At 41.9% G+C, this 12,882-nt stretch overlaps 1 long non-coding RNA gene across 1 annotated transcript; it reads right to left on the reverse strand.

Moving 5' to 3' along the window:
• Positions 1-8,448: 8,448 nt before the first annotated feature.
• Positions 8,449-11,871, reverse strand: LOC115323187. The gene is made up of 3 exons (XR_005715184.1): positions 11,831-11,871; positions 10,914-11,006; positions 8,449-8,504 (listed from the first exon to the last, which is right to left on the reverse strand). It is a non-coding gene; the product is annotated as an uncharacterized LOC115323187 (long non-coding RNA).
• Between the last annotated feature and the right edge of the window lie 1,011 nt (positions 11,872-12,882).

A 12,882-nucleotide genomic window follows, 5' to 3' on the forward strand; every position in this document is an offset into this window, starting at 1 on the left:
TGAGCCAGCGGAGGTCAATTGCGCTTAAAATTGAGTCCAGAAAGAGATGTTGACTGTGTTTTTCTAGATTTGTGCTAGGCTTTTGATAAAGTGGATACCTGTCTGTTTCTGAATATGTAACACGTTTTGAATATTGATCCTGAGGTTTTCTCTTGATTGGCCTTTGTGATATTAAACAGCGTGTACTTTTCAATGGGCATTTGTCAAGTACTTTAATCGTTACATCTAGAGACCCAGAGGGCTCGGTATTAGGTGTTTTTTAGAGCGCAGCTCTTAGACGGCCGTTTCCGGCTTGAGCGCCGTCGGCGTAACCGCGCTGTGCATGATGGGTAAATTTTCCCGCTAAATTTAGCAGAAAACTTTCCCCGCTAAATTTAGCGGAAAAATTTCTCCGCTAAATTTAGCGTAAAAATTTTATCGCTATATCGAACGGAAAATTTTCCCCGCTAAATTTAGCGAAAAAAAAATCCCCACTAAATCTAGCGGAAAATTTTCCCCGCTAAATCTAGCGGAAACAAAAATCCCTCGTTAAATTTACCGGGAAAATTTCCGCGCTAAATTTAGCGCAAAAAGATTTCCCCGGTAAATCTAGCTGAAAATGTTGCCCGCTGAATATAGCGGAAAAATTTCCCCGCTAAATTTGGCGAGAACTTTTTTTCCGCTAAATTTAGCGGAAAATTTTCCCCTAAATGGGGGCGAGCATGAGAGGAGGAGGGGCATAGCCTCCTCTCCGTACCTTCCCTTCCTCCTCAAGAGCTGCGCTCTGATTCGGCCTTACAGGGAGTTGTAAACGGCTTTCATTGTTTTTCTAGTGCACATACATGATATTTGTTTAAAAATTTCGTCGCGTCTTAAACTATTTGCTGATGATGTTGTTCCTTACAAAATAATTAAGGATTATGAAGATTATTTTTAACTTTAATTAGACATAGACCTAATATGAAACTGGTGAAGTGACTGGCGCACAAAACGTGATGCAAATGCAATTAAAATGGTAAGGTTTTCGAAAAAAAGAAATGTTAAAGGTAGCATTACCTATAATATTAACAATGAATACATCGGAAAAACTTATTAAATTTCTTATCTCAGTTTCACTTTCACGAACGACCCGTCATGAAACAATCATACCAGTACGGGAACAATAAAAAAGGTAAAACAACATGATTTTGATTTTTCTTGTCGGATTTTCCAGCGCTGCCATTCAGGACTAAAGGAAACTTTGTTTTTATTTTGTTCATTCAGAGCTTCATTACGCGTTCACAGTTTGGAACCCCAAAACAAAATGTGCCTCCGATAAGCTAGAACAAGTTCAAAGTCGCTGGGCTACACTTTTCATAAAGAGTTATTCGTTCAAAGCGAGCCGAATATAAAACCGCAATTAAAACAGAGACTGTTGTTTTGCAGAAAAAAGGGCCTCAGACTAAAATGTTTCTGCTCGTTTTACAATGACGCAACCTGTATCACTAGAGAAACTGTATTCGATGTCTATTTTACGTGTCAGAAAGAGCAGATAATCAATTCAAAATTGTAACAGTTAAATCTTGCTGCAAACAGTTTTTATTCGTAGAGCGTTAGAGGGGTATCTGCTTAAGAATAACGCGTTCCCACTCTTATTTTTGCCGGACAAAAATTTGGAGATCCTTTCCCTGCAATATTACCTTGAAGGCGCAGCAGGTATTCAATAATAATATTAATATATAATATTCATTACAGCCCCCTTCATTAGATCCGATTAAATTCATAATTGCTCATAAAGCAGATGTATCAATAACTGTAAAGTTTAATAGGCTGCTAAACCAAAATAACTTCTAAAGTTAACACAGGCCCTCCTCAGCTTTGCATAATTCCGGGGTTGTCCAGCATATAGGACATTTCACTCTAATTCCATTACTCATTAAACACGGTAAGCACTCTCATAATCTAAAACTTACGAGGTTGTAATATTTGATATAAAATATGTTATGAACAACATTCTAACTACAATTAAAAACGTTTGTGAATATAAAAAAATGCCAATGCGGAGAACTACAGGTGTAGGTAATTTAAAATATTTTGTATGTACACAAGAAATTTGTGGTGAAAGCTTTTATGATGTTGATTGGGTTTTAATGGCGCAAGAGCGAAATGAAAGTTTTTAAATCTAGGAAAATATTTGTGGAGCTGTACAAAAATAAGTATCAACAGTTTCAAGACGTCATTATACACTTATACTCTTATAATATCTTAACAAACAGTCAATAAATTAAGCTTTTATTTTCGAGAAATATCTCTAGGGAGATTCAGACAATAAGCTGTTGCAAGCAACTTGACTACGTCCGGTTTTCCAATTACATTGACAGCACCAACATATAATAAATATACGCAGCGGTGAAAAAGAGTTAGACATCTGGTAGAGTATCTTTTAAAAAAAGTCCGAAAGGAGATTTTCTTTATTTTGAGTGTTTTTGTTGTTTGTGATACTTACTTTTATTAGCAGATGTATATTATGCTGTAGAAACTGAAAGAAAGGTCAGCAAACAAGACAGTATCGAAAAAAGTAGTCTTCAGTGGAATTTTCGCAAAATGGAAACTAGACGAGCAAGGGAGAGTTCGCGCTTCTCTATTGGGGACACTCTAATTATTCTCTAACAGAGTAAAAATAACATAATAGGCGCCATAGTAAATATTCTTATATTACCTTTCAAATAAGACAACTAATTAGAAGGAAGTATTAAGAATTCGACAACTAGCGAGATGCCAGGTGTTTGTTTCAAATATTTGTAAAAACAAGCTTCGATATTTTGTTTCTCGATGCGATTCATTTATGTTGCGCACTAAAATTAAACACTGCCGTTTATTCTGCAATCTAACTTATGTTGAGTGAAAAGTTCAGAACACCATCCCATTCCGAGTATTTCCGTGGTTGCTCGTCGAAGATTTCGCATATCGTTATTTTCCTGAAACGATTGTTTACTGAGAACAGATTGTTCCAGTTGAAATATGAGCAATGGCAGACAAAGAGAAAAAGAGAAGGTGCCGACTGACATGAGCCTGATGAGCCCATATGTGCGTAGTACAGTCAATATAATTTACGGTATTGACACCTTTTGTAGTAGTCCTTGTTTGATACTTTGAAATGCTACAAAACCGAATGAATTTATCTCTTCCAGATTGAAGAAACCTTCAGAGTAGTACAGGGGAGAAACACTGGGCATAAGATAACATGGCTCGTGTACAACTTGACAAAAAGCTCGGACCACGCGTTGTGCGGGGGATTGCATCATCGTCTAATGAAGATACGGACAACCTTTGATAATCTACCATGGTGATGGGAGTGTGTGGAACACCTGGTTGACTGAGCGTCTCTGATATATATGTGACTGTATAGATGCATACAAATATTCTGTAATTCTAAAAATATCTTGGACTTTATTGAAAACTGCCACATTTATTATTGACTTATTTTGATGCTAAATAAAACTTTACGAAAAGAGCTGGAGACGCTCATCCGAATTAAAACCTAATTCGATCTTCAAAATTTGCCACATTCATGTCTTTGTTATTAGTTAATAAATGTCAATGAAAGCGAAGGAGCCACTGATTGTGCTTTATTTGAGTAACGAAGACGTAATTACCGTTTTGATAAAAATGGCGGGGTAGCAGATTCAATCTTTTTCGGTCAATTTACAGACAACGTATGGTGCTTTATTGTTTTATTTATGTGAGCAACTGGCGCTTCGAAGAAAACGAACCCCATTGTTTGCTCACCCTCGAAAGCTAATTTTGCTCAACCCGAAATAGACAAAATATTTTGTTTTAGTTCGAGGGCTAATCAAAGTGTAACCACTTTGCCGGTCGGTTTGCTGGGGAATGCGAGTATCTCTTCCGATAGCTAAACTTCCACTAAGGGGGGGGGGGGGGGGGCTTTCTGGTCACACAAGCGGCATCATGAGGACAAGGAACATGTAATAAAACTCCGCGCAAACTCTGTTCTGTTTTGTTGTCATGACTAATGTAAACACTAAACATTATAACACCTGTATAGTTGTTTCTGGCTGTCCCGTGCAAACACCATTATTTGTGCAGTAGAGTAACCCTTGAAGTTATGAGATGAGAAACCCATAATAAAACACATAATTTCTAACATCCTGAAAATATGGCGTAAGTTTTAACGCTGTAAAGACGGGGAAAAGCCAATTACGCAAACGCAAAAAAAAAAAAAAACAAAAAAAAAAACGTCATACTATGGAAAAACAGTGAGTGCGCAGGCGAAGTGGCGGAAGTTGGTCGTGGTGTAGAATTCCCGAGACTGTCGTAAAAGCTGGGAAATTCGGTCGAAAAAACAAAAGACCGGGGACAACAACGTGTGAAGAGACATTCTTTTCCCTTGTCTTTTTTCTTCGACCAAGTTTCCCAGCTTTTCCCACAGTGTCGGGTACTCTACATCGTGATACTTCGGAACACATGTCAGAAAAGGTATAATGAAAGGAGTGAAATGCATAGAGCCAACGTCCAATGAGAAGGGCATGATGCTTCTAAAGAGCGCCTCAAATAGCTTACTGAGAATTACTGAAAATTAACCCAAATGTATTTGAACCCGTTTTTCTTTTCTTTTCTGGGAACACCTTTTATTACACTCTCTTTAAATAAATTAACAATAAATTTCTTCCTTTGCCAAACAACTAAACCAAAATACAACGGAATCGTTGAAAATATTACAGGTAATTAAAAATCGCTTCCCAAAGGTCTCGTTCAATATATTCGCAAACATCCGCCAGCGAGTAGTCTTCTGAAAAGAATACGCGCGAGCGCACACACACACTTACAAACACACACACACCGCTCCTTCTCAAGCACTGTTCTTAATCCTTTTGTAGCGGCGACTCCAGTTTTTTGCCGCATCGGCTGACAACCCCAATTGGAAAGCCCCAATATGAAGAGCGTATAATGGATATTGGTAAACAATATCTTTTTATTGTATTACAATACAATATGGACCGTGTATTGGAAAACATTACATTTATTGTATTGTATTAAAATAAGGGTTTGTTATGGGATTCCAATATCCATAATACGCTGAAAACATTGGAATCCAATATCGTATAAACCCTTATTGGATCCCGGGGATCCAATAAGGGTTTATGATTCCAGTGTACTTAGCGTATTATGGATATTGGAATCAATATATTATATCGGCTACCAATAAAACTATATACGAGTTGGAATATCGCGTTCAGCACGACATTTCTTTGCAACGCACTCTCTCCCTGTGTGTATTTCTGAGTGATAAAATAAAAAAAAATGTTGCTGTTGTCAAACGATTAATAAAGAAACCAAACACTGTACTTATCCATACCTGGTGGATCTGGCATTTACTGCAAAAGAAAAATAATTGTTTAGGATCCTCATTCAAAAACTTCATGTTTGAAAACAGGATGTGAAATCCTCACCTTTTAATGAAAACAGCACCTACTAGCTGTAGCCATATAGAAACTGCAAGATAAAAATTTGTGATTAGTTCGCGACACCTGGCAATCCTTCACCAAGCAGGATAGATTCAAAATTATGTCTGCGTTGATTGTGGAAAAGTAAGCTTCAAAGCCACTGCCACGGGTCATTTTGAGCTCGGTCAATTAAATGCACGTATCCGCTCGTCTGCCTCCACGATTCCTGCCTCGCACCAAACTAGAGTATCTGGAATGCACACCTTTGAGGAAAAACAAACTGGCACCTGCTGGCTCTTAGGCCGTGGAAACTGCTAGAAAGATTGCCGATTAGTTCCGTCCAAGTATCAATTTTTTTGACGAGCCACCAACAGCACACTAAGCCGGATAAATTCAAAATTACATGTGCGTGACATAATATGCCTCTCGTGACAAAACTGGGCACACGTTTTGTTGCCTACAGCAATAATGAGGCCAGACAAGTGGTATGTTGCAGCCAAACAAGCTTCAGTGAAAGCGTCCCTAATCGTTCTGAGCTCCGTTTATTAAATATGCCGTACCGCTTCTCTGGCTTCACTATTGCTGCTTCAGAGAAATCTAGAAAATCTATAATCCTCACCTTTGAACAAGAATGAACTGGCACCTCTTGCCTTGTGGGCCATGGAAACTGCAAGAAAGATTTTCAATTAGTTGCGTCCAAGCAGCAGTTTCTTTGAGTAGCCCAGTGATGTGATTGGCCTAAGCCATTTGGGCGCACGTTTCGGAGCAACCAAAAAAGTGTTTTGGAGCAGCAAATGCGGCCTTTGGAGCAACCAAAACGGTGTTTTGAAGCAGCAAAAGTGGATTTTGGAGCAGATATTCTTAGGAAAATAAAAATATTTGTTTTAGGTGCCGTACAAACGAAGGGAACTTAGTGTTGTGTTGTGTTCTGATGTGACGTGTTGTGACGGAACTCGCTGCTTCTGTTTTTACTGCTCAGACATCCCATAAGTGTACAGTGCTGTAGGCATTGCCAAGCAATTTCGAAAAACCGCTTGCCATCATTTTACTGGTTCCCGACGTGCCAGATTTTCGTCAAAAGTAAGCAAGCGTAAAACAATCAATTTCAAGCGTCCCAGCTGGTGCCTCAGTCACGCAATCATGTTCGCATGCATGTGAGGTCAACTTCGGCAGGCTTGCTGTTGGGCATGCTTCGTCGCGCAAGCGCAGACAATGGCTGTCCGATCGAAACCGAAACCATGCCCCTTAGCTCCATTGCTAACTTATCCCCAAAATTGTGCACAAAATGTAACTTTTGAGCATGCGACAAGAACAGTCCAGTGGCGTGTGCTTGCCAGGCCGGCATACAAGGTACAGGCTAAACACACAAAAAATAAAGAATCTGAATGCATCAATGCAAGACATTGCGAACCAGCCTCAAAACGTTCTTGGAGCGCTTTGTGCAACGACTGAACTCGATACAAACAAGCACGCTGTGCAGGTTCAGCGTGCAGACATTGCCTTCTTTGCTTTAGCTCACTTCTCTTCACCAACTTTCTTTCACGGCAGATTTTTCCCGTACCGAGGTCCCTCTCGAGAGAAGGCCCACCTAGAGGAATCTAGATAATCAATACCTTGACAGAGTAGACTTTGAATTAAAGATTTTTGCAGTAACGTACGATTTAAACATGAACAGGAATTTTGATGAACATGCGGCGGTATTTAGTTTCATTTTAGAAAGTACCATATCTACAGTGATCTGGGGACGGCAACATTCGACGTCGCGCGACCACGGTGACTGAAAGGCAGTGACCAAATATAGTTTTCCCATGGCCGTTGCTTCGGCTCACAAAGTAACTTCTGCCGCACAAAAACGTGGTTTCGTTTCACAGCATGACGGCATAGCTTGTACACAGCACGCTAGCGTCGGAGCGCCTGCACACATCCGCGTCTATCGCTGAAAATATAAAAAAAAAAAAGAGACGAAAGACGAGATGCACAAGACGAGAGCGCGAAACGCGAGACGCCGGGAAAACCATGCAAGAGCGGGTGGACAATTGAAGCACGGTACTGTGTGTCAGGTGGCCACTTGCGCCACATAACACACGCCTGCTCAATTAAATACTCAGTTTAGTTTCGATTTTCAAAGGCTACCCAAATTGGTCCTTTGGCGCAGGCTTGGCGCAGATTACCCATATTTTGGCAAAATGTAGCAGGATGTAGCAGGATTAGCCCCTTGGCGCAGTTTGGCGCAGCAATTACATCACTGGTAGCCACCTACAGCACACTAAGCCGCAGAAATTCAAAATTACATGCGCGTGACATAATATGCCTCTTGCAATAAAACTGGACACACGTTGACAAATGTGTTGTCCGCGTGATTGCAGGAAAACAAGCTTCAATGAAAGCGTCCCCAGTCGCTCTGAGCTCCGCCAATTGAATATGCCCTACAGCTTGTCTGGCTTCAGTACTGCTGCTTCAGAGCACACTAGAAAATCTGGAATCTTCACCTTGTGGGGTTCTTCACGGAGATCCCTCTACTAATAATCGTCGCCCGATCGGTATGCGCTCCGCCCGTCACTCAGGGAGTTATACAATGCAACTATAAGACAGCGAATGGGTTTACTGTACCTCCCGGTTGCACGTCGTCGAGAGTCGGTAGTCCGGGCCCGCCGACCCTTGTTGTCGCCCGTCGATCAGAGCTCACAGTTGGGGTCCGTGTCCAGGCCTGCGGATCGCTTTTCCCACGCCAGCGCTGCGTAGGCTGACTGTCCCGGGCCATCACTGCCCGAGTCTCGCTGCGGAACCACCCCGGGATCGTCATAGCCCAGGTCATATGGCCCGGGCTCGCCGTTTCCACCGGTCTTGCTCCAGACCTCGCTGGTGGATCGCTCCGGGGTTCGCCATGGGCCGGTCCAGGTACCTCGGCTTCGGCGTTCCTTGTCCAGCTACCAGCCTCGCTCAGCACGCACTGTCTTGCGGCAGCTCGTCTCTTTTCCGCCGACCGCCTGTCACGTGCCCTCTGCCTCGTCTTTCACGCTCGGCTCCCAGAAACTTTGAACGAGAACGAACTCGCGCCTGCTGGGTTGTGGGCCGTGCAAACTGCAAGAGAGATTTGCGATTAGTTACGTACAACTAACAATTTTTTTGAGTAGCTGCCTACAGCACATTCAAAATTACATTCACGGGACATAGATGCCTTATGCGACGGAACCCCCTTCATCTTTGTTTTCCAGTAGCTCGGCTTACCTTCGCCGCTTGCCTCCAATTTCTGTGCTACATCTCTAATCTCTATTCCCTGGTTCCCAAAGGCCATGCCATGGCTTGTGCCAGGCAAGGATCTGTCAGTTGTGCGACCGTCACTATTGTGGCAAGGACGCCACGGCACCTGGGCGCTTGACGCAGTGGCGGATCGAGGCCTTTGGGGGCTCTGGGTTTAGGCTGTTATGAGGCATCTACTTATGATAATGGTGAAGGTGATGATGGTGGTGGTGGAGGTAACAATGACGACGGGAATATGCATATCTTTTAACTGGTTAAATCTAGATATTTTTCATCGTATGATTATTGTCGAGCCTTGTTTAGATCCGTATATTCAATGCAATTCAAGTTTTCCTTGCTGTCATTAAGCGAATGCGATTGTTTAGAAGCTACTTCGCAGCTAATCAACCCCTCTAGCAATTTACAATATAGTAATTTTGAGATACAAAACTGAAATCAAATAAAGATTGCGGAAAATATTAGGATTTCTCGTTCACATCCAGCAACTTAACCACAAAAACAACAACAACAAAAAACACTGAATTGCTTCCGTTTAAAATGTTGACTCTGTTCATGAATTTCTTTGACAAAAATTACAGCTAGACTCATAAGTACATGCGCGGGCCAGTTTACACAAATTGGTCGCGATGTCGACTTGTAGCACAGGTGACCCTTTTGCTAACATGTCGAGTGACATCATTAATCATACATGAATTGAGTTATGCAGCAACCAAAATGTACCTGCAAAATTCCAATTTTAATTTCACTTCCCCTGAACTAAATGGCATGCCTCGCAAATGGACAACTGCCACGAAAATCTAGAGCCCTTATTCTTGTAATTGTTCCAAATTATGGGAGGTGTTTTAACTTCTAGTTAGTCCTCTGTTAATTAATTACTGATGTGAACAGTGAAGGAAGTGACATAGGCAAGAAAGAAATTTCGTTGTTTGAAGCAGTCTTTATCGGTATCAAACTACTTCGTAAACGCTCTTCTAATAACTGAACCCTCGTTTCGCCAACAAACACAGGCTTCCACATTTAAAGCAGAGAAGAAGCTGCCTGCGATTCTAAGACATCGACCGCTGTCGTTCGAGCACATCTGCATTTAAAGAATTTATCATGAGAATCAACATGTTTTCTTTTTGTATCTACTCGTTGTCTTTTTGAATGGGGAAAATGTTTCGCATAAGATTTAGTACTAATCTTGTTCTTTTTAAATGCAGTAATTTAGACCTCGGCGGCCATCTTGCTCTATGACTCAATGTTAAAAAATAAAAGGTTATACCTCAGAGGTTGGTGAAACCATTGCAGTATTCTTATCACTCGCTGGAAGGAAGAGTGTTTAGTTGCACTGGCAGACCAGATATCGACTCAAGAGCAGTTCCTTGCAGCCAGTACCCATCGAAAACTGTTGAGGGGCGTCTTAAGAGCCGGCTCCTTGGAACGCCTTTTTGTTGGTGGCTATAGAGACGATGTCCGGAAGATATACGGGCGCCTTTTCGCTTGTTCCAAACTTATCGTTCTGAGATGAACTCCATATGGAGTTTCGCGAAAAGGTTTAAAACAACGTGTAAACCATCTGCGTTGCTTGCTTAACGCTTGCTTAGCTTCCTGCCCACAATTGTCCGTAGAACACGCTAAGGGGGCCCCAGTACAAGAAAACGCTTCATAACCGTCATTCCATGTATCTCCTATTTAAAAAAAAAAAATCTAACGAGGGGCATGGGAGGCCGTCTAAAATTTTGTTGTTCTGGCACGCTGTTGCACACCGATCTCACAAACGCCAACTGATCTAGAGACGGGAACTTTATGGCATCCTTGTTTCCTTGTTGAGGAAAAGAGAACGAGAAGGCTATTGCGCCAGAGGCCCTTTGGAGTGTTTCTTCTGCTTTCTGCCTAAACTTTCTTAAATAATAATCAAAAAGACTAACATTTTTAAATTTTCAGGGGCCAGCATGGGGCCCCCTGACAGCCTGGGGCCCAGGGCTGCAGCCCCCTTAGCCTGTACCTTAATCCGGCCCTGGCTTGACGTGTTCTTTTAATATTTTAAGCATTGCTGAAAACAGGTGGATGGGTGTCTGGTATTCCCTTTGCTTATTGGCGGATTGTTCCGAAAACAGGGGATAGGCGCTTCTCCGATCTGGGCGCGTGCTCGGTATTTTACAATAGTTGAAAATGAATTCTGCAGGAATCTTGAAACACAACAAACAGAATGTGCATGCCAAAAGGCATAGCAAATGAAACACCCACCATCTATCTATTTTCGTTTCTTTTCCGCAAGGACCTGTCGCTCCTTCCTAGTGTCCCGGCTGGGTGTCGTCCTGATGAACTGTCGGTGGAGACCTGAGGTGCGGTCAACATCAGATTAGACATTTTTGAGGCAGAACAATATACTTGCTGAGAGGAAGTACAAAACGAATCTCAAGCATGCCATTTATAGTGCGCTTTGAATTGAGAGGCCTGATGTAAAACGAGACGTCAATACTGATGCACCCCTTTTGCAAACCTAACATTTTGAAGTCCTTGTCCCCTTCGCTAGAGGGACGAAGCACATGAATCCCGGCATGTGGATGAAATTTTTACCTTAACATCCAGACTCAATGCCCATCTCCAATTTCGACCACCGCACTTTTCGAAAAAAACGATTTTTTAGAAAACACCAATTCAACGACCACCATACAAAAGACTGAACCAAGCATACTCGTACCGTGGCTTGTTTGATCCGTGCTGCCCCTGAGTTAACTCGGGCTGACAATGTTTTTCTTTCAAATGGAACCCACGTTTTTAGTTTCGGTGTCACTTGTTGAGGCAGGTGGATACTTTTGTAAAGCTTCTCCATATGTGCTTCCGAGTCAACATTTTTGCAATGGCCAACCCCCGTGCTTTGATTTTGCGCTCCTTGACAAATGCTGAAACTCATATAGGCGGGCAATAGCTCGCCTTGAGAATACTTGCTCTTGGTGGCCGAGAACAAACTCATGTTCCAGATTGGCAGACACTTGCTGCCAAGAATTGCTGCAGATATCCGAAAGAACCCAGTCTTAGTCTAATACGAATGCTTTGGCCGGACAGAGACACAAATGCCTGACACAAGACCACTACAAAGACAGGAAATAGGTGTTTGTGAGGAATGAAACACATAACTCAGATAGGCATCAATCACTCACCTTGAAAACACTTGCCATGAGCGCCAAAGAGCAAACTTCTGGCCTTGATTGGCTGGTGCTTGCCACCAAGACCTGCATGTATAAGAAAGAACCCGGTCTTAGTCAAACTTGGGTGTTTTTTCAGAAGAGAGACAACAAAATACTAATGAAAGATCACTGCACATAGGAAATGGCATCTAAGAGGAATGGAACACAAAACTCATATAGGCAGGCAATAGCTAACCTTGAAAATACTTGCTCTTGGTGGCCGAGAACAAACTCGTGTTCCTGATTGGCAGCCACGTACTGCGAAGAATACCTGCAAAGTCCTAAAGAACCCAGTATTAGTCTATCACGGATGCTTTGGCTGGACAGAGACACAAAAGTCTGATACAAGCCACAAAAAGCAGCAAATAGTGTCTGCGAGAGATGAAAACAGACCCAGGTGAAGAGGCTTGTTCAGTTTCACCTTAGTCAAATATTGTTGCTCATTTTGCTAAAACAAGGCATATTTGCTCAAAAAAAAGTATAATATATATTTTGCCCCATTTAGCAGAGTTTACTGCCAAGGGTACCTGCACACCAGAAGAAGTCAGACTTAGTCACAGTTTTTTTTCTTTTGATGAGCGACAACAGAATTCTAAACGGGTGATGAAACAAAATATAAGCCCATCAAGCCAGGCTAGTTTGCCTTGATGCAAGCACAGTGCCTCGGCCGACAAATGAGGTTCTATTCTTGGTCGCTTGTCATATTTAGTGGGGATAGTCAAATAAAGGAAAATAAGGCAATCTCTCTTGCAGTCGACAGCTACAAACGAAATTCATATACCTCGATAAACGACCTGGAAATAAAATTGGGGTGGTGGCCGAGTGGTTTAAGGTGTCAAATTTCAAACTTAGAGACTGTAGTTTTGGTTTAAGTCCTCCTAATGTATATTTTTATCCTGATAATTGTATTTACATTAATTTTTCTATATTTTTGAGGCACAAGCACTTAATTTATACGGTAATTCACCTTTAGAAGCGTTTTAATTAAACTCTATGGCTTCCTAGTGCTCGTGATAGATTCTTGG

The sequence above is a fragment of the Ixodes scapularis genome, unplaced genomic scaffold, assembly GCF_016920785.2.
Source record: "Ixodes scapularis isolate PalLabHiFi unplaced genomic scaffold, ASM1692078v2 PGA_scaffold2__306_contigs__length_199485367, whole genome shotgun sequence".
Classification (NCBI taxonomy): Eukaryota; Metazoa; Arthropoda; class Arachnida; order Ixodida; family Ixodidae; genus Ixodes; species Ixodes scapularis.